General features: G+C 39.4%; 1 protein-coding gene across 14 annotated transcripts in view; it reads right to left on the bottom strand.

Moving 5' to 3' along the window:
- LOC129726107 (carbonic anhydrase-related protein 10) overlaps window positions 1-19,862 on the bottom strand; it is a 78,873-nt gene that overhangs the window by 46,397 nt on the left and 12,614 nt on the right. For 3 of the 14 annotated variants that reach the window (XM_055682767.1, XM_055682796.1, XM_055682815.1), the window contains exon 1: window positions 1,121-1,462. The exons of 1 other annotated variant lie outside the window; for it this stretch is intronic. The gene's annotated coding sequence lies outside the window, so the exon portion shown is untranslated. Of the gene's footprint in view, window positions 1-1,080; window positions 1,463-19,862 lie in introns of those variants that run through there. 10 more of the 14 variants (XM_055682764.1, XM_055682779.1, XM_055682805.1 and 7 more) reach the window with 7 other exon arrangements.

Below are 19,862 nucleotides of genomic sequence, written 5' to 3'. Positions count from 1 at the left end.
TTTCTGTGAAGTCTTCACAAGACTTTAGACCTTGTGCCACAGAGATTTTAACGCGCTTGCTGCGATAGTCGTTTGTCGTTGTTGATGTAACAGCGAGCGCTTATTTGTTGCCACTTTTTTTCTAAAAGTTCGTTTTTCACTTATGAGTCATAGTTTAAACAAGTCTACACCCTTCAAAAAAACCTCCAGTATTTGATTAATTGTCATGAACCAAAAACGCCAACCCCTAGAAGCACAATCCGGTGTCCGGTTCCGCTCAACAACGGCATTAATTTACACTGGCCAGAAAAAAAACCTCACCAACAGTTCGCGACTGATTCACTGTTTTCCGTCCGGCCAGGTGACCTACCAGTGGTGCCGGAAGTCCTCTCCGGCGTACGGAGAGCTATGCTGCAACCTCATCCGGTTGAGCAGAATGGCATTGCAATTTTGCTTTTTTTTTTCCTATTATTTTTTATGTTTTTGTTCCGCTATTGCTTTGCCTTTTATTTTTTCGTTGGTGGTTCATCATTGCACACACAGAACCGCGGCGACGACGGAAGCGGAAAATGAATTGTGACAACCGGTCGGTTGGCAGGTTGACCGGCCATCCGTGCGCTCGACGCACGGATGAGTGTTATTAATTAAGGCTCGCGGAGGGGCACCTCCGGAACTGTCTCTGTTTTGTTGCGGTATATTTGTTTCTTAGTGGTCAGAGGCTGTTGTGCGAGATTAGCTTGCCGTTTTTTGTGGGACTAATTTTGGCACGAGGATTAGAACAGCGATAATTGGTTTTCACGAGATGGTAGACCCGATAAAAACAATCACTTTCACTAATAGATAGATTATTATTTATTAAATTGATGTGACCACTTTCATTAGTATTTGTCACACATATACACGATATACGAAGCCTTCAGTAGTCACTATGCTTTTGACAGGTAGTCAAAATATAAAAAAATAACTGTTATCAAGTAGTCACTCAATCCAGCGTTCACATTTAGAGTAACATCAGCAGCAGCAGCAGCAACAGTAGGCCACTAGATTTCAATCATCAGCCTGGCGTCACTTTGACACCAACAAGTCAAACATAGAATTAACCTCATTATTCACCCCGCACACGAATCGTAGCAAGCCTTACTTTCCCTCATTCCACAGAATACCGAAACTTGCGTGATAAGGCAGGAAACTAACCTCACTTTCGATTTCGCCAATCCCGGAACCGTTGAACCGGCAAAAGTCACACGCTGTTACGTTTTGTTAAGAGTCAGCTGATTTCAATTTTCCCCCCACTGCTTTCCCTCACGCGAAAACAATCACAGTGTGCACACCTGCAGCAGTCCCGTACAGTAAGGTAAAGTATCCGTTTCCGTTCGGCCTAGTACGATTCACGTCCGCTCGAGTTGACCGTTCGCGAGTGCAGCCTATTTTGCGCCCGGTTTGTTCAGCTGTCATCGGAAAACTAACCGGAGAGAAAAGTTATACGGTCCAACAGCTGCAGGCGGCCGCCCGTCCTGAAAATCCGAAGACGATTGTTATCGTGTTATGTTTACATCTTGCAGGGGGCAAGCGAGATGGATCGCCAATGGCCCGCAGCAGGGTGGAAAAGCGAGACCACAGGATTCACACCGTGAACGACGGAAAGCGAATCCTGGCGGAGAGGCCCTGGAGAGGGGCGCACTGCGCAGGCGCATCAACAAATGCGACTGCCAGCGGACAGAGCGAATCAAAACAAAACGAAGAATAGAAATTGTTTATAACGGATTTCAGGTAGAATTGTTCGAACAAGTGATCTGAGATGGGAATTGCTGATTTACTATAACATGAAACTGTTATTTCATAAGGTTTCTGTTAATCATTTCTTGTTTCTCATATCTCGCATTCTTCGTTATTTATTTTTTTGATACTGCTTTTCCTAAATTCATAACCCTGATTCCCTATTTTTTATACATTGTTCTTTAATTTTGTTTCCTTATTCTTCATTTTTTATTCATCATTCAGAAATTTTAATTTTTAATTTTTTAAACCGCCAGAAAAGCCTTCCTCCCGATGAGGGGAAGATCCGCCGAGTTTTGGTATGCGCAGACTCCCATTCCGCTACCTGTATTCCTTCAATTCTGGCTCCACGCAATCAGTTCGCGAAATTGCTAAAAGGAGCACTCGGCCAGGTTCTTCTCCGGGGCGTACAGAACAATAAAACATAAAAAAAAACCTCTCTCATTCTCGCGCGCGCCATAAAATTGTTATTAAACAATATGTAAGTAAGGTTACAACTTTCTACCAAGAGACTCCTTCTCCCCGGTCGTGATTCGCTCCGCAGAGTGCAGCCACCCAATTTCCTCTTCACGAAATCATCGAACGCAGCAGGCGAAATAAATTTTCGTACCCTGTCAAAACTAATGTCTTTCCACGGCTGCTGCTGCTGCATGCTGACGGGACCGTGTGACGTGCTAAGGTTAGGAAAAATCGATTTCCGTTCCAAGTTACTTCTTGTCTTCTTAAAGCCATCCATGATATTGGCTAATCTCATGCAACCACGCGGTCTGAAAGTTTAATGCAGCGTGACTGGGATGATTCTATTTTTGGTTTGCCCAGACGGACAAACCGGCGGCGGTCGAACGGACGGAGGTCGGATGGTTGACGGTGACACAGCTAAGATTAGTTTACTTTTTTTTGGCCTGAATATTGACCAGAGCAATGTTGCTACGAATCCTCATCATCGCCTGAAGTCATCTGGCTATCGAGAGCGAAGACAAATGAGGGTTGCTTTGTTTTTTTCTGGCGTCATTTGTTTTGATTTCTTTGGCAGTGAGAACGGCAGAGGATAAGTGGTGGAAGTTATGCGAGGTATTAAGCCAAAATGTTGATATCATTTACTTACGTGATGATGGTTGATTGTTATTGATCTTTAGGGGAAAATCAATAGTTTTGGGCTAGGACAGGACTGTGGTGATGCGAAGAAAATTCATACAAAGTTTACCGTCCACATCCGAAAAATTGGCATCAAAATATAAGTGACCTGATTCATTTTTAAAATACTGTAACCCGGGTTGCAACTAGATTTCTAAAAGTGTGTGAAAAGCTTGAAGCAGTTTCACGTGACAGAGAGACCTTTGTTCGGATAGTATAAGATTTCACGACATTTGCAACATGAGGCCTGGCATTGTCGTGGAACAAAATCATTTTGCCGTGTGAATCGTTGAACTGTGGAGCTTTAGTTTGCTTCTAAGACTAAGATGCTTCATAAGAATATTTTAAATTTGAGACATGCAATCAGTCTTCCAAAAACAAGTGTTCTCCTCCGTTTTCTATGTCCAATCCGTTTTAGAAGTTGTCACTTGCAGCGGTCCTCATTTCTTGAGCAATTACTTTGAACCTGAGAGAGAGGCGCCAGCTCAATGACAGTTCAATTTTGTTTTCGTCTACTTCGTTTTCGTTTTTGTGTTAGAAACATATCTCACAATAGTTTCAATCAAGTTAGCGTGCGCATTTGTCTCTCGTTTTGATGATGCTATTATTCAAAAATATGTTCAAACTTGAGATGATTGTCATATCGGTTGATTATTATAATATATTTTTGATGTAGCGAAAGTAGATTTATGGATTCAGTTTCCGTCCTTGCAATTAAGATTTAGTAGTTCTGATAATCTTCTGTGAATTAAGGTTGAATGCAATGGGATTTGTCTACATTTTTTTCATCGACATTCGATTGATAAATATTTTTTAACGCGGTGGATAGAATTCAGCGACGTGAGAGGCGGTTGGAAACGGACAAATGCAGTGAAGGTATGCAACGCATGTTAACCAGCTCAAAATAATAATAACCTATCCAGTCGATGTGTCGCTCCAGCGCAATACTCTTCAGGCAAATAAATGTTACGAATTCAAAAGAATTTCAATTTCACAGTGACAGGCACCAGCAATGTGTTATTGTTTTTGGGTGGTTGATGCAAGTGCTTTTAAGCATAGCCTTCAAGGTAAAAATAAAAGTTTAGGCAGATTGTTTCCGATATCAACTGTGCCATCATTGCCTAGTAAGATCACGCCTATATGAGTTTTACATCTATACTGTGGGTGTCATTATTATTATTGTTCTTACTTTGGGCTTATTCCAATTTCTACATCATGTTAGGAGATGGTTATATATTATTTTACTAAAGAAAACTCCAACATATTTTACAATATAAGTGAAGAGATATTAACTTCACCATCAATTTAAAATAATAAATAGAAATACAGTAAATATTGATTACATAGTGAAAGTTCATATTTACTTGTAAATTAAAAATAAACTATACAGTATTTTTATTCTAAATTTATGGTTTAGCGACGTTTTTTAAAATATTGATATGCAGGGTTTTGATAAAGTGAGAGCGTTCGTAAATACTCTTAAATCACCATAGCAAAAAAATGAGCACATTTACAAGTAAATTAGACTCCAAATAAACCAACGCGAAAAATAGAACAGAAATTATTTATCTTTCAGAAATATTCATTTCAAAAATTATCTTGAAAAAATAAATGCTGGATTAATTTACAACGACTACGATACTCTCCATATTTCATTTCATCAGGCCTGCCGGTTCCCAATGACATTTCTTGCCTGGTTCACGATGACATTCCTGAGCATAAAAACAAAGCCAGCTGGCGCCTCTCTCTCAGCTAGTTCAACTAGCGGTTGCATGTAATCAATTTAAAAAAAAATGCAATAACTGTCTCCGGTGTAATCGTAGTGATCGTAGTGAACCGAGACTGCAATCCGTTGCTGTAAGTGTAGCAAAAAACACCATACTCTTCTTCATCCTAGGCCATCAGCATCCGGAAACTCCTCGGTAATCGCTTCGAAGTTCGATGGCTTAGGATTCTATGATCCAAATGATCGCACCCTAGCAGTAACAGATGTCTCAGGGGTTGGTTTGGGAGCCGTTTCGATACAGTTTAAGAACTCTTAACCTGGAGTCATTAGTTATGCCTTTAAATGCCTGTCAGAGATAGAAAAAAACGTATGCACCAAACGAAAAAAAGGCAGTGGATATTGTTTGGGCTGTTGAAAGATTTAAGAACTATCTTCTGTGGATTACATTTGGGCCTGAAACGTATCATCAATCTCTTGAAATACTGTTATCGGCAACATCTCGACCAACTGCGCGAATTAAAAGATGGTTGTTTGAAACTCAATCGTTTCGATTCTGAGTCGGATGCCAACAAGTGAATCCTTCAAACCGTCCTGAACACATGATGCGTCGATCACTCCCGGAAAAACCTTGGAATGATATCGCAATAGATTTCCTAGGTCCACTGCCATCAGGAGAGCATCTACTGGTGATGATCGAATATTACAGCCGAAACATCGAGATCAAAACTATGATTCGAATGAGCTCTGGAAACAATTCAGCGCATCAAATGGGGTCGACCGAGGACAATAACACTCGATAATGCTAAGCAGCTTGTCTCAACGGAGTTCGAAGAATATTGTAAAAGCAACGGCATTCATCTTAACCACACTTCGCCGTATTGGCCACAAACAAATGGAGAAGTAGTAAGGCAAAACCGTACCTCTCCTAAACGTGTATTGTCCACGGTCCATAGAAAATTTTGAGAATTCATATGAGCAAGAAGGGGTCAAAATCGTTTAAAATCTGTCCACGTGGCAGGCCCGTAGGGGCGGCTAGGGGGGGCTTAGCCCCTCCACGCGTTTGCATTGCCCCACCACGCAATTTTCTCATGTATGTGATTGATATTAGGTGAAAAAATCCAAAAGAAAAATCTGGAATATAAACAATAAGCATTGTTGAATAGTCTCCAGTATTTTGAAGTAGAATACTTCTCTCAGGAAGTTCGGCTACATAGGGATGTGGAATGAAAATCTAAAACCGAAAAAGTGAAGAATATGTCCAATTTCAAATGCTAATAAATCGGTTAGTATTCGATGGATTTCCTTCGTTCTTGCAGCAATAGATTGGAAAATCTTCTAAGATTCTTCCCAAATAAAGATAATTGTAATTTTATTGTTAAAACTATTGTACTATTGAAAATAGTCAAGCCTTGTCAAAACTAAAAATTCGACCTCTGATTGGTCGTTATATGATTGCTTCCCAAGCACGGTCGACAGAATCATATACCTTGCAATTTAAAATATGCTATATAAGAGCCTGTTTCAGCCGAAGCCGCTCATTATAGTTCTAAACAGCGACAACAGCAGTTATCCCTTAGCAGCAGCAGCATTTGCAGTGCAGTGGATACCAGCGATAGCGGATAGCGGCCTCAGCTGTGGCATAGCAATGGATAGCGCACTAGTTGCAGCGGATCTCAGCATCTATAGCTGCTGGGCCAGCTGATGCAGGGGCAGCGGATACCTTTGGTAGCATATAGCGGCCACAACTGTGGCATGGATACGGATAGCGTAGCAGTTGCAGCGGGTATATCTGATCATGAAGCATTTATGCAATAATTGAATGAAAATTGCAATTACAGCAATCGGCCTTTTTCAAGGCTACTAAATGTTTTTGGAAGAGCATAATGAATGGTTATTAATAATTTGCAACTGAGGTTTGATGTTGCTGCAAATGCACAGCAATGTGATGTTTATTACGATTTGTTGATACTGTGCTCAACAAGCGGTATATACGAAACAAAGCCGATTTCAAAATGACTGAGCAAGCAGCCGGGTTATCTTTCTTGTAAAAGTATTCTACTTCAAGCTTGCGGTCGTGGCTTTGCACACAACCCTCCTGTGATTTTTTAAATGTTAACGATATCAGTCAATTTTTTGGTCGAACTCATATGCCAAAGAGAATAAATTATTCAATCTTTTGGTGAGCCAGCCTCATTCGCGTCAAAGTTGAAACTGACGATCCGCATACTTCCCTTTCGGATATCCAGTCCAGCGTCTGGGAGTGAAAATGTCAGTTTTTTAAAGTGGCATTTTTAAGAAAGAACCAATCACAGTTTTATATGTTTGATTATATTAAAACAATGAAAAACAAGTTTGGCTGTAAAATTGGACCAATTTTTCCAGAAGTTTCTATTTCTTACTTCTTGATTTTTTAGATTGAGTTTGTTGATTGAGTAGTTTTTTCAAATCTTAATTGCTACTTGTGATTCATGTTCATGTTCAGTTCACTATATTTTGGCCGGAATTTTTCACATCTCCGAAGCATAACCCAGTCCGTTACCTGGCCCGGACAACTCTGTTCCGTTTCGGTCCGAAATAAAATCGGACTATAAAATCTCTAGTCTGACCGGACTACGCGACTCTCGAAGCTGGATTTCTAACGCTGTAATTTCTTCAATGTTGCTTCAGAGTAGAATTTTTAAAAACTCTCTTCTGTCCTTAGTTTTTCGATCGCACATGGTCGCACCCTCAAGACATTTGAACATTTGTAGAAATTAAGTGGAAGATACACAGTTTCGCTAATCAATAGCGGTCTTCACGTCGAGTTTGAATACAAATACCCAGCCGTAACCTATGCATTAGGGTGCCAATGAAAATAGATTTTTCGAATTTTGTTTAGTGATAGGGCTCAAAAGTTTCGTCTTCTCAAAAAAAAACCCAAATTAATCCACCTAGTGGTCAGACTCAGCCTTTCTCATTCAAATTTATTATTTGTAAAAATAGATTCACGTGAATGCTTAAATCCAAAAAGGTATATTCACTCTTTGGGTTCTAAAATATTGATGTTGTAATGAGAGTATAAAATATGAAATTCGACGTAATGTTAGTGCTTCAGAAATAGCGAAATATAAGAAATGACTCTTAATTTTGAACAATTTAATCACGAGCGATATCGGGAACGCTCAAATAGCACAATACCACATTTAAATCATGTTGAGGCCATATATATTGATCAAAGCAGCTATAGTGTTGAATAGTCTTTGAATTTCTTTTCTTTACAAAACTTTTGAACAGTATATCAAATTTTTATGAAGTTTGTTATTTGTAAGTTTGAGAGATGACGCATTTGTATGACACTAGTTATGTTCAAATAAGTCGTGTCATACTTGAGATAATAGACTTTCGTTGTTTTACAAATTAAAACATAACGGTTGCTTAAGTTTGATTACAATCAAATGAAAAGGGAACGTATGGGGGAGCCAAACTTTAAAACCACGTGTTCAATCATAATTCATCAGTATATCCCTCACTAGCCCGTTCATCTGATTCAATATTGTTCAGATCGGTTGTGTAGTTTCTAAGATAATGAAGTTTCGTGATTTTCACATTTCAATACATTACAGACGAAGTTACAGTCCGATTACAGCAAAATTCAATAGGGTGTTATGAGGCAGCTAGACCTTTCACTTGACACTAATTTTGTAGAAATCGGTTCAACCATCTCTGAGAAAAGTGAGTGAGTTTATGTAGTCTTCGGAATATGTTCCATATCATAGCTGGATTTCACATTTTTAAACATAACAGGAAAAGTAATAATCCGTTCGCAAAAAAAATCATTAGGGTCTTATGGGGCAACAAGACATTCCATATGACACTGATGAGATTAAACAGTCTCCAGAACACGTTTCTTTCCATAACTTCTGAACCATATGTTCAATCTTCATAAAATTCAAAAGTTGAGGGTTTTTAGGTAGCCCGTTCATTTGAAACCAATTTTGTTCAAATCGGTTGTGTAGTTTCTGAGATATTGATGTTTCGTGATTTTTACATTTTGATACATAACCTCTAAACTGGAAATCAGATTACAATAAAATTCAATAGGGTCTTAAAGGGCAACTAGACCTTTCATTTGCAATTGATTTCATTGAAATCGATTCAGCCATCTCTAAGAAAATCGAGTGAGATTGGAAGAGCGTTACACACACACATGCAGAAAATGCTCAGCTCGTCGAACTGAGTCGAGTGGTATACGCAAGCTTAGAAGAATGACTGGAGAGCGACTGACGACTTTTCCCTCTCTTCACTCTAACAGCCTCATGCATGCGCTATTCATGAGAGCTCACATACAGCTACAGCTTAAACAAGGCGAAGAAACGGTGTTGTGTTGCGTACGACAGCTCATTCTTGCGCATGTATTTTGTTCGTTCGGACAAAACAGCCTAGTTTGCTCAATTTGAGGATGTCCTGTTCCTGTTGACAGCCTGCTGATCGGCTGCGGCTGTCGTCGACTTGCATTTTTTCGTTTCTCCTTTTTCACAGGCAGGTGGCATATTGAATACAAAGCAAACCGTTTCCATTGTTGATATTATTCCCCACGTAAGAAAAAAAGTGCTTCGCACCATCTCTCTTTCATTCTTTCATCGGCCTTACTGTCGTGATCATACACTGAAACAAGTCGACATATATTCTTTATTAAATTTGTCCAATGAATTTACCGTACCAAAAGATCTCTTAATTATAATTGATTCTATTAGAGATCCTTTTGAGCATGAGCATGAGCATGTTTGACCGCCCGCGGTTGCTACTCCGTTATTGCCAGATCAGCAGTAATTACACAGAGAACCAATAGATGATGCTTGGGACTAACATGCATCCTCAATGTGTAAAAACTGGTGATCTTAATCTGTTTATTAGGCAATATCGGCGCCGGCCGCATCCGAATGCAGGTCAAAGAAGGAGTTTGTATAGGAAAATGTTGACGTGATACTCGCTTTATGGAAGCCGAGAACACCTCTGCTCTTCCACGAGAAACCACTGGGATGTTGGAGAAAGGGCAAGGTATACAGCAGGGTTCGTTTTGGTAAACGATGCACTGATTTCGAGCGTCGGGTTCTTTAGAACAAGTGTCGCGCCACGTTTTTCATAATGCAATTCGAACTTATTCAGTTTGACAATGTAACACCGCAACAATAAATCGTACGCAAGGATACTGGATCTTCGACCGAATTGAGACAACTTCAAATGATTGGATATCTCCTCGTAGGGTGATCCTCTTTATACCGAAAGCTATTGCGCGTTGATGATCTATTTGAAGATAATACGGCCTCATTAAAGGTATAAACGCGGAGTCTCTAGGGGTTCGGTCAACCGGATATTTTCTATCTAACAGAACGACTAACGACGTCTCTCGTATTCACTTCGTCTGCTTTAAAAAAAAAACGATCCCGCGAAAATCACACCTGAAAAAAGTAATATAAAAATGTTGCGCGCTTATTACGGAAACGAACTATGAGTATCTTTCTTGCCAAACACCACGATCCTCTGCGTACGACGCGCGCAAAGCAGCCTTTGCCACTCGTAGCAACCAGCTATTTGTCAATCCCGAGTATACGTCGGCTGACGTGATTCTTTGGAAAGTATACATCGCGTTTTCATTAGTCACGATATTTATCTACCGAACGAAATTTTCGGCTAAATGGTCACCGTGAGACATAAACAAGTATCTGGGTAGGCCGCGAAATCACTTCATTTCGAAAACGTTCATATGAGCAAAACTCTTCCAAGCCGGAAACGCGGTTTTCACCGAAACATTGCACACGACCGCTAATTTCCCTTCTACCGACGCAGACGCTCGGGGACACGACATTTCGATGCGAATGTTACCTATTGAATAGAAAAATTGGCAAAGTTTCATGCATACAAAGCCTTAATTATTTAAAAACGCAGATATCCAAATTGTCCGGTATATAGTATTGAGTTTATTAACAAAATGCCGAACTAGTCATAACTGGAACATAGTATATAAACCATCTGCCCAAATGCTAGAGAAATCGAAAAAGTGAAACATACACACTTAGTTATACAGTCGTGCTTTCATGTAATCCCGATTGACAAAACTTCGAAATAGTCACTCAAAAATCAATAATTGTTCAAAAGCTAGAAAAATCTCAAAAATGAAGCTTAACGAAATACACACAAAACTATGTGAAAGTTTAAATTATTCAAATGTTGAAAATATTAGAAAAGATTCTATAAAACTAGCTTATTTTAATATTTCACGGAAGATATGAAAAATCTACTCGAGTTTCGAAAAAGAATCACTCAACCACTGAGCGAAATTATAGTATAAATGTTTTTGTAAATATAAACACAATGCACTTATCTTATATATCGAGTCAGCATTCAGCGCACAAAGCATTCCGTTACTTTTTTTCACCACTCGTACATAGACAATCACATCGTTTCCTTGGTGATTGTGACCACTTTCGAGGAAGCGCTCCGCCACCGGATGAAATGGCTGCTTTCAGGAATCATCATATATTTTTTTTTTTATAATTTTACTGGATCATGTCTGGCACAGTGTACACTAATCTTCACACATTTATGATTGCAGTTTCCAGGTCACGTCTTTCCTCACTTGCCTTTAGTTTGCAGCTTTTATTCCAAACTGCATAACAATATTCATAACTACACTTTTTCTCTGCAGATGGACGGTCCGAAAACAGTGATAAACGAAAATAATCCACGCACAACAACGAATAAAATGGGGATTGTAATTCTCTTTAAGTTCTCTGGCACTTAAGCACGAGAAACTACAAAAAATTGCGAATTGACACAAAAAATCACAAGCGAAATCTTTTTACATTCACTCGCGGTCGCAGTTTGCTGCGATCTCTCTGATTCTATTAGAGATCCTTTTGTAAAAAAAGTGTGATACAATAATTTTAACGAATCGCACAATGAAATAATAATTATCGGATTTTCACATCCATTTTATTTGATATTCATTTACGTCTAACACGTGTGGTAAAAAGTTAAATTTACAGGCAATATTGCGGAATACATTTCATAAAGTAGATATATAAAACCGTCATGTATCGAAACCAACATATAAATCTTATTGATAAATCCAATAAAAAACACACGTTGCCGTGACTTTGGACTCAGTTTACCTGTGAAGTTTTGTTTGGATTTGGTATCGAATCATCCAGATTCAAAATGGCTTCATTTGAGTTTAAACTTACCTATAGATATTCACAACTATAGATCACACCGAAGAAATTGGCACTTATCAAATCGTATCATCGGGCAAACAACGAACAGACCATTGGAACTCGGATCAAGTGGCCAACGTTGAACCGGTAATTTCCTTTTTAATCATCATTTGTCATGAAGTCGGTAGTGAAATCTCTCGAAAGTTGTGACCGCCACCGACCGACGTAGTTAATTTTTGCTTTAATTTATAGGATTGCTTTATTCCAATAAGAGATATACGGGCAACAAATTTTTTAAAATAAACATTATTTTTATAATAAAGTCTTGTATTTTTCATAAAGAAACACTTCGATTTGTTTTCATGTACATATCATATTAAAGAAACAGTCCCTTTAGTGAAGTTATTTCTATAGGACAGCGGTTTTCAACCGGGGGGGAACTCCCCCCTAGGGGGGAATTCGACCGTTGCAGGGGGGGAATTGCGAGTGGAAAAGTTTCACATGTAATGCGCTTTTGTGATTGACGGTGGTGCGACATTTTTTTTAAGTGTCCAATGAATTAGCTCGCAAAATACCCATGCAGCAGTTTTATGCGCATTATTTTGCTCTATAGGTATTCATACGTCAAATGTGCTTGTTGACGATAAATCGTCACACACACATTCACAAGAGATGCTGAATTGTATGCCCGTGTATTGGTGTTCTCCTGCTTCTGCTTGAAACCTGTTAAAAATTGAAGTTTAAAAAGCCTTATATTTTTTAATTACTACAGCTTTTTTTCATGGTTCCGATAGGGGGGAAAAGCTTGTGTAAATTATCAAAAGGGGGTGCATGAAATGAAAAAAGGCTGCTATAGGATGATAACAAGGAATGCATGAGATTTTCCTATGAAATTGTTATTGTATGTCAAGATATAAATTATGGCATTTCCAATGAGTCTAATCGATTATATGTTCTTTAGTTTTTAAACGATTTGCATATATATTTTAAAAGCTTGGTAATAAAGTGAGTCTATCAGACGATCCTATAAAGAATGCATGACACATTTTCGATCACATCGTTTTGATTGGAAATTCTAATAGTGCAAATTTATAACACTAATAGATGAAAAAAAAAATTTATAACACTCCCATATAATCTGAACATGTGAGATTATTTCAGTGTAATCACCTGACATCCCGCTCGGATTCGTATTGAAGGATGTCGGAAGATTATAGGCTGTCATTTACGACAGCTTGGAAATACCAACACACATAAAAGATGAAAAATAACAGTCCGTATGGAGTTGCATGTGTACTGTCGTCAGTTGCTGTCGAACTGTTCACCGAACGTGTGGGGAGCAGTGAGAGCTGTGCAATACAATGAGAGCCGGATCAGTTGAAAATTTGCTGTCATTGTCTTGCAGTCATTTTCATAACACTGGGTATACGACATTCGGCCCTTTTGAGCACTTTTATACCTTTAGTTTTTGCAGTGATTGCTATACCTTTCTAGGAGAAAGGAATAAAGTGAAATGATAGAAATGACTTTTAATTTCAACTTCAATCCCGAGCAAGGCCGCAAACATTGAAATAGTACAATATTAAATTTAAATGATGTTGAGGCCACATATTTTGATCGTAGCTATAGTTTTAAACAGTCTGCGGGTTTCGTTTCATTCTATAACTTTCAAACCACATGTTTAAACATTATTAAATTCATTGTTTAGGGGTTTGAAAGCCCATTTATTTGAATTCAACTATGTTCATAGCTTCTGAGATATGAGAGCGTTTTTCACATTCTGACGCAGCGCCAAAACTAAAAGTTTGATTACAATGAAATTTAATAGCAACCTAAGCGGCAAATAGACCCTTAATTTGACACCAAGATAGAAAGAATCGGTCAGACCATCTCCGAGAAAAGTGAATGCGAAAGAAAGGTGCACATACACACGTACACACTCACACACAAACACAAACACCTATACATGCATATATGCAGAAAATGCTCAATTCGTCGAACTGAGTTGAGTAGTATATGACATTCGGCCATTCCAATCATTTTTCTACCTTTTAATTAGCCAGTGATCGTTAGGAGAAAGTCAATATATTTACTTTCATTATGTGATTTCACATTTTTATGAACAACGGACAAAGTTACAATCCGATTGCAGTGAAATTCAATAGCAACCTATGGGGCAACTAGACCTTTCATTTGACACTAATTTTGTGAAAATCGGTCCAGCCATCTCTGAGAAAAGTGAGTGAGAAAAAAAAGTTGCAAATACACACACACACACACATACACACATACATACATACATACAGAAAATGCTCAGTTCGTCGAAAGTAGTCAAGTGGTATATGACATTCGGCCATTGGGACCACTTTTATACCTTCGGTTTTTCCAGTGATTGCTATACCTTTCTAGGAGAAAGGCAAAAATTATCAGCTCTACCGCTAAACGATTTATTCCATTGGCTCCAGCTCAAAAATTTTTAAGCACGAAAGTTGATTTTTTACAAAAAAAAATTCCGATTAATTACCGTAGATTCGACGTTTCATAAATTTTCAAGGCATTTGGTATAAAAAAAATCGATGTGCATTTTTTCATTAGTCAAAAAATTGAAACATTGATCACACGTGCTCCCAAAGTCCGATTTAGCCGAAATTTAGCATGGGGACTTTCTTCGAGATAACAAAACTTTTAAACCCTACCGTTAAACGATATTCGAATGTCATTTTTTTCATACATCTCATTGGCGTACGAAGTAAATGTACGAAGCTTTTACTCAGTCATAGTAAAAATGGCTGAGCCTGCGTAAAAAGTTGATCCCTTGGAACTCAATAACACTATGTAAACCTGCTCATTTAAGTCAGCAAACTCATTAAAATATGCAGATTTTTTCCCTTCATACATACTCCGAATGGGCACCGCCGATCGTCGTCGTACGAATTTGCGGGGGTTATTCGACTGGATTTAATGACACTCTGCTGCCACACTAGTACCCGCTACCTCTTCCTCAGTACATTTTTGCAAAACTGGCCAAATGTAAAGTGTTTAGCCAAATCGACGCTATGGTGTTCGTTCATTTTTGGGAGCTATAAATTAGGAAGCAAGTTTGATCCAGGAATACTAATTCTTAAAATCCGCTAAAATCCTGAAAGAAGTTCTTCCGGTCATCCACTTGCCAAAAATCTTTTAAAGCTTTCAAGAACATTCTAGCTACTGATCTGTTGTTGACGCATTATAACCTGGACTTAGAAATTATCGTTTCGGCGGATGCATCATCCGTCGGGGCCACAAGTTTCCAGATGGATCAGTCAAAGTCGTACAGCATGCATCCAGAGCATTGACATCCACTGAACAGGCCTACAGTCAACTCGATCGTGACGTTCCATAAAATGTTGTTCGGCCGCCGTTTTAGATTTCAAACCGACCATGCACCCCTATTACGCATACTCGGTACCAAAAGGGCATCCCAGTTTACACAGCTGATCGCCTACGCCGAAATTCTTAGAAAATTCTTACAAATTCGATAGGTCATTGGTTTTAGTCTACCTATAGGCAATTTTCCAATGTTCAGAAGTTTATTCCAACTTATGTTGTGATTGCTGAAGCAAACTCTTAAACTGTAGTAGGCGTTGCAACTTGATAGGGATGTCAAAAGTTTACGTTGGAAAATTTGAATCATAGTAGGCATCGTTGTTTGTCTGTTTATTTGTCTGCCTGTTATCGATGGACTCAGATACTACAGAACCGATAACTGTGAAATTTTGCACTTAGGGGTTTTCGAGTATAAAATGTGCAGCAAATATATTAGTCTTGCTCTATCTCATTAGCGTGGGCAAGAGGAAAGGGGGAATTTTATATTCAAAGGTTTTTGGATATGAGCCGGGGTTTTGCGACATTGTCGTGTCATCTTAGGCTTTGCTCTATCTCAGTGGCGCACTTGAGGAGGGAAGTATGAGTTATGTGATCATTGATTAATTGATAATTTGATTACTAAATTTGGTACATAGAGTTCCTACAACAACAGATTTCATCTATCTCATTAGAGTGGGCAAGAGGGGGGTATAGCAACGGTGAATTTGTTCTTTGTAAACTCAAAAATACCAAACTCCATCACCATGCCAATTTTTATACGTTGGTTCTTAAATACGGGGTATATTCCTGTGCAATTAATTTGTCTGTATCATAGTATCGTAGGTAAGGGTTATGTTTTTGGGTAATAGTTTCATTTCAACTTTACCTTCAGCACAAGTGGTCGAATCCTGCAACCCTGAAACTGAATTGAAAAGGATTTATCTATGTATCGTTTGTTGTTAATGCGTTCATTGAGTTCAATTCGGTTGAGCTACGACCTTTTTAAAGTTTAGGCTTTTTTGCTTATAAAAATTGCTTATAGGTAGGCAGATATCTGTACCTACAAAGTACCATTAAAATCTGAGAGACTCAACCGAATTACTGGTAGAATTTGTATGAATTTCCTATGAATACCGGTCATTCTAACAAAAAATTTACCCAGAGCTGAAGATCATCATAACGAACAAAGTGGCGTTCACCGTTTTGAAGAGAAACAATGCTGAAATCTTTGGATACTTTTTCGGCTATTTATCGCACAATACCAAATCCGCCAGTTCCTGAAAGCAAATCTCAGTCAGAAATCAGGTTCGGTCATCGTATATAGACAAGTTTGGACCTGCATCGCCCACAAATATAAAAAAACAGCCAATTAAACATTCTTTCAGAGAAAAGGAAGGCCCCCTCCCGTACAACGCGGAACGCAAAAGATCCACCGCTCCGTTTATCGCTTGGGCTAAGATCCGAATGCAACTACTGTGGGTGGCTGCTTAGGGTTGGGAGGATCCGTTACCACCGGATTTAGAGAAGCAGTGGACAGATTCCTACCAATTACTTCCGTGACTTGCCAACGTTAAGATGGATCGACACGCATTTATCGATCATCTAGTATTGAGTTTCATGTATTCTCTGATACGTCCGAGGCAGCCTACGGGGCATGCATCTATGTCCGTTCGATCAGCATGTTTGGGCAGATAGCGAAATCTCGTCCTTTAAGCCTGAAGAAAGCTACACTCGCGAGGTTAGAGCTATGCGGTGCCCATTTTGCTGCCCAACTATATTGCGCGACCATGCACGCGCTCAAGATGCCATTACTGATTTTTATCTCAAGACTATCGTACAATCGTGGCTGAAGATGAAGATTACGGAGGAATACCAGTGGAATCACGTAAAAGAGTCAAAGAACTCAGCCGATTTCGTGTTGCGTGAAGATATGCCGAAGGACCTAGCGAACCTACCACACTGGTTTCATGGTCACCAATTTTGCCGGAGGATCGTACGCTATTCGCCATGATTATCCCTGGGATTTACCCTTTTTCGCGGCAAGTGGCAGTCACATACCACAAAATCTCGCTCCATTCTGGCCCTCGTATGGCAAGGCATAAATGTCTGAACTTCTAACACTTCTAAACTTCTGGCATTTCTTTTTAGTTTGCACTAAAACACGACTTGTTGTCACCATGTCCCAAACGGGATTAATTTATTCAAACTCTACTTAATTCTAAGTCACTTCTTAATCTCTAACTTTTACCTACTACTACTTTACGTGTAACATGGTTTATGTATGTCTGTAATATGTATATGAAAATAGGCGGGACCAGAGCATCGAATTGTCATTGGTTGATACAGTGTGGCTCGCTATAAAACTCACACTGTTATCGGGCTATTCCTTACGCCTGAGTGTAGGCAATAGCACATGTTCATGACGTCCGCAAGTTGCGCTAGTGTCTTAGCTGCTTGCGGCTCTCGTTCTATTTCGAAAGAGTAAAGTGGGACGAGAAAGAATCGTGGGAATCTAAACATTGCTGGCTGTGCTGGCAATGTTTTGGTTAGTTTTATGAGGTGTTGCAAATATGGGATCGAAAAGGTTCTTTGGTTAATTGGTTAATAACTTGGTTAATTTTCCAGTGGTTGCATGTACATGCATGAGAACCCAATGCGTGGTAAATTTTAGTTATTGAGGAAACATGGGTTTTAGGAATTTGGCTGGCTCGGTGTGAATTCTCAAGTGGATTGCGTATGGCTAGTTGTCATATGCGACACTTGTCGCGGGAAATCGTATGTTAGAATAAGGATTTGCTAAATAACATAGGTTTTAGAAATTGGGTTAGTTTGGTGGGAAAGAAGTGGTTTGCGTATGGCTAATGTCATATGCAACACTTGTCGTGGGAATAATTTGGAAGATGTTTGACTATCCGGCCCGTGGAAATATGTTGGCAACCAATACGTTCCGATATTGCATTTGTTGTTTTAGAACCAGCCCTACTTCTGTTTCTCAACCTCCTGGCCAATTCTCAAAGTCCCATTTAACTCCCTCTCGAGCTTTCACAGTCTTCAGTGTGTACTATTGCGGCTCGGTCTTTTCGAATCCCGTTCACCAAAATGCTGCAGCTCAGAAAGAATACGTCGCCGTTTTCATATGCTTCAGCACAAAGGTGGTCCATCTTTGCGACGCTTCGTATCCCATAGAGATCTACCCGCCGAGATTCATTCGGTCAATAGTCTCTCCTTCCAAGAGGCCAGAAATCATCTTCGAGAGATGTACGATCTATTGCGTGACCCAGCAGCAACGGCAAAAAACCCTACTTAAACTTCCCAGCCATCGTCTAGAAGATTATCCCGCCGCGAGCACCCAATTTCGGTGGCCTTTAGAAGGCGGCTGAAAAAATCCACAAAGACGTCACTCATCCGAACCCTGGGACAACGACAGCTTTCTTTTGAGGACATGACGACGATCCTCACCCAGGTCGAAGTCTCGATGGCACAGTGAGGGTAATGAAGTTACGAACGCCGGCATGTTAGGCATATCGATCAGCTCCATCCAAGCGCAGCATAAATTCTCAAGGTTTTTTAAGTATTCTTTCGTGGCTCATTGCACGGGAAAATTGTAAAAAATTGTTAAATTATTAAATTGAAACTAGTTATCATAAGGCATATCAAAGTGTAGATTTCTTGAAAATCAGGAAGAGATCAAACAAAAAAAACAGCGGAGACCCGAAGATTGTAAAAAGAAACTATTCTAACTTAATAATTTTTTCTACCGGGACCCCAATTTGAAAATCAGTCTTTTTCAGTTCAAAACCAACAGAAGACTTTAAAAAAACATTTATTACTGATCTCATATCCAGTAACCTACTGAACTACAAACAATTTCTGAATGACACAAACTAATGACGACCAAAATAAATTCAACCTAACTATACAAGTTTTACGAATGAAAATCGCTCGAATTTTCCGCCCCCTGTAATTTGCTGTTCGTCACTTCCCGAGGAAAAACGTGCTTAAATCATGGCCTACCTGTACCTTGAGCGTGCAGCTGTCACGTAGCTGTTTTCTCATTACGCTCAACCAAATCAAGCTAATAATAACACCATCATCGCAGCACAGTGACATTCCTTATCAACCAAGAAAGAAGAAGAAGAAAAAGGAAAATTCACTCGGAAATAGTGTTCTACTGTCATAAAACCGAGATGCTGTTGGAAAACTTTCGCCATCTGGGACGTACGTACGCGTATGTGCAACACTGCTTGATACAATACAAAAACCCATCGCGTAACATCGCAGCCACTAACGGAAGAGAAGTTATTCAAATCATAAACTCATCAAGAAGTCTACTTAAAATCATGACTGAAATAACAAATTGTGATGTGATGAGATTAGTTTGCTCATGGGATGACTTCACGGGATCGGGTTTGTTTTTGCTTCCCCAGAGTACAGGGTTGCGGGAGTGAGAGGCGAGATCGTGCTCTCTCACTAGCTGGTGATAAATTTTCATTTATTAAAGGATCTTTACGGAAGATGTGAAGCAAAGCTTTTTTTCCTCTTCTCCTCCCACGCTGTCTGTCTGAAATACTCAAAGTGTTGTGCAAATCCGGCGGCAAGCTTCTGCCAACACGTCCGAGGGATATAACAAAGAACGAATGCGCTTTTCATTATAACCCCTTATCCTGATGCTCCGCCAGAAGGATTCTCCGGCTTCATTAGCTATAGTT

The sequence above is a fragment of the Wyeomyia smithii genome, chromosome 1 (assembly GCF_029784165.1).
Source record: "Wyeomyia smithii strain HCP4-BCI-WySm-NY-G18 chromosome 1, ASM2978416v1, whole genome shotgun sequence".
NCBI classification, from domain to species: domain Eukaryota; kingdom Metazoa; phylum Arthropoda; class Insecta; order Diptera; family Culicidae; genus Wyeomyia; species Wyeomyia smithii.
This window is presented reverse-complemented; position numbering and strand designations above follow the sequence as displayed.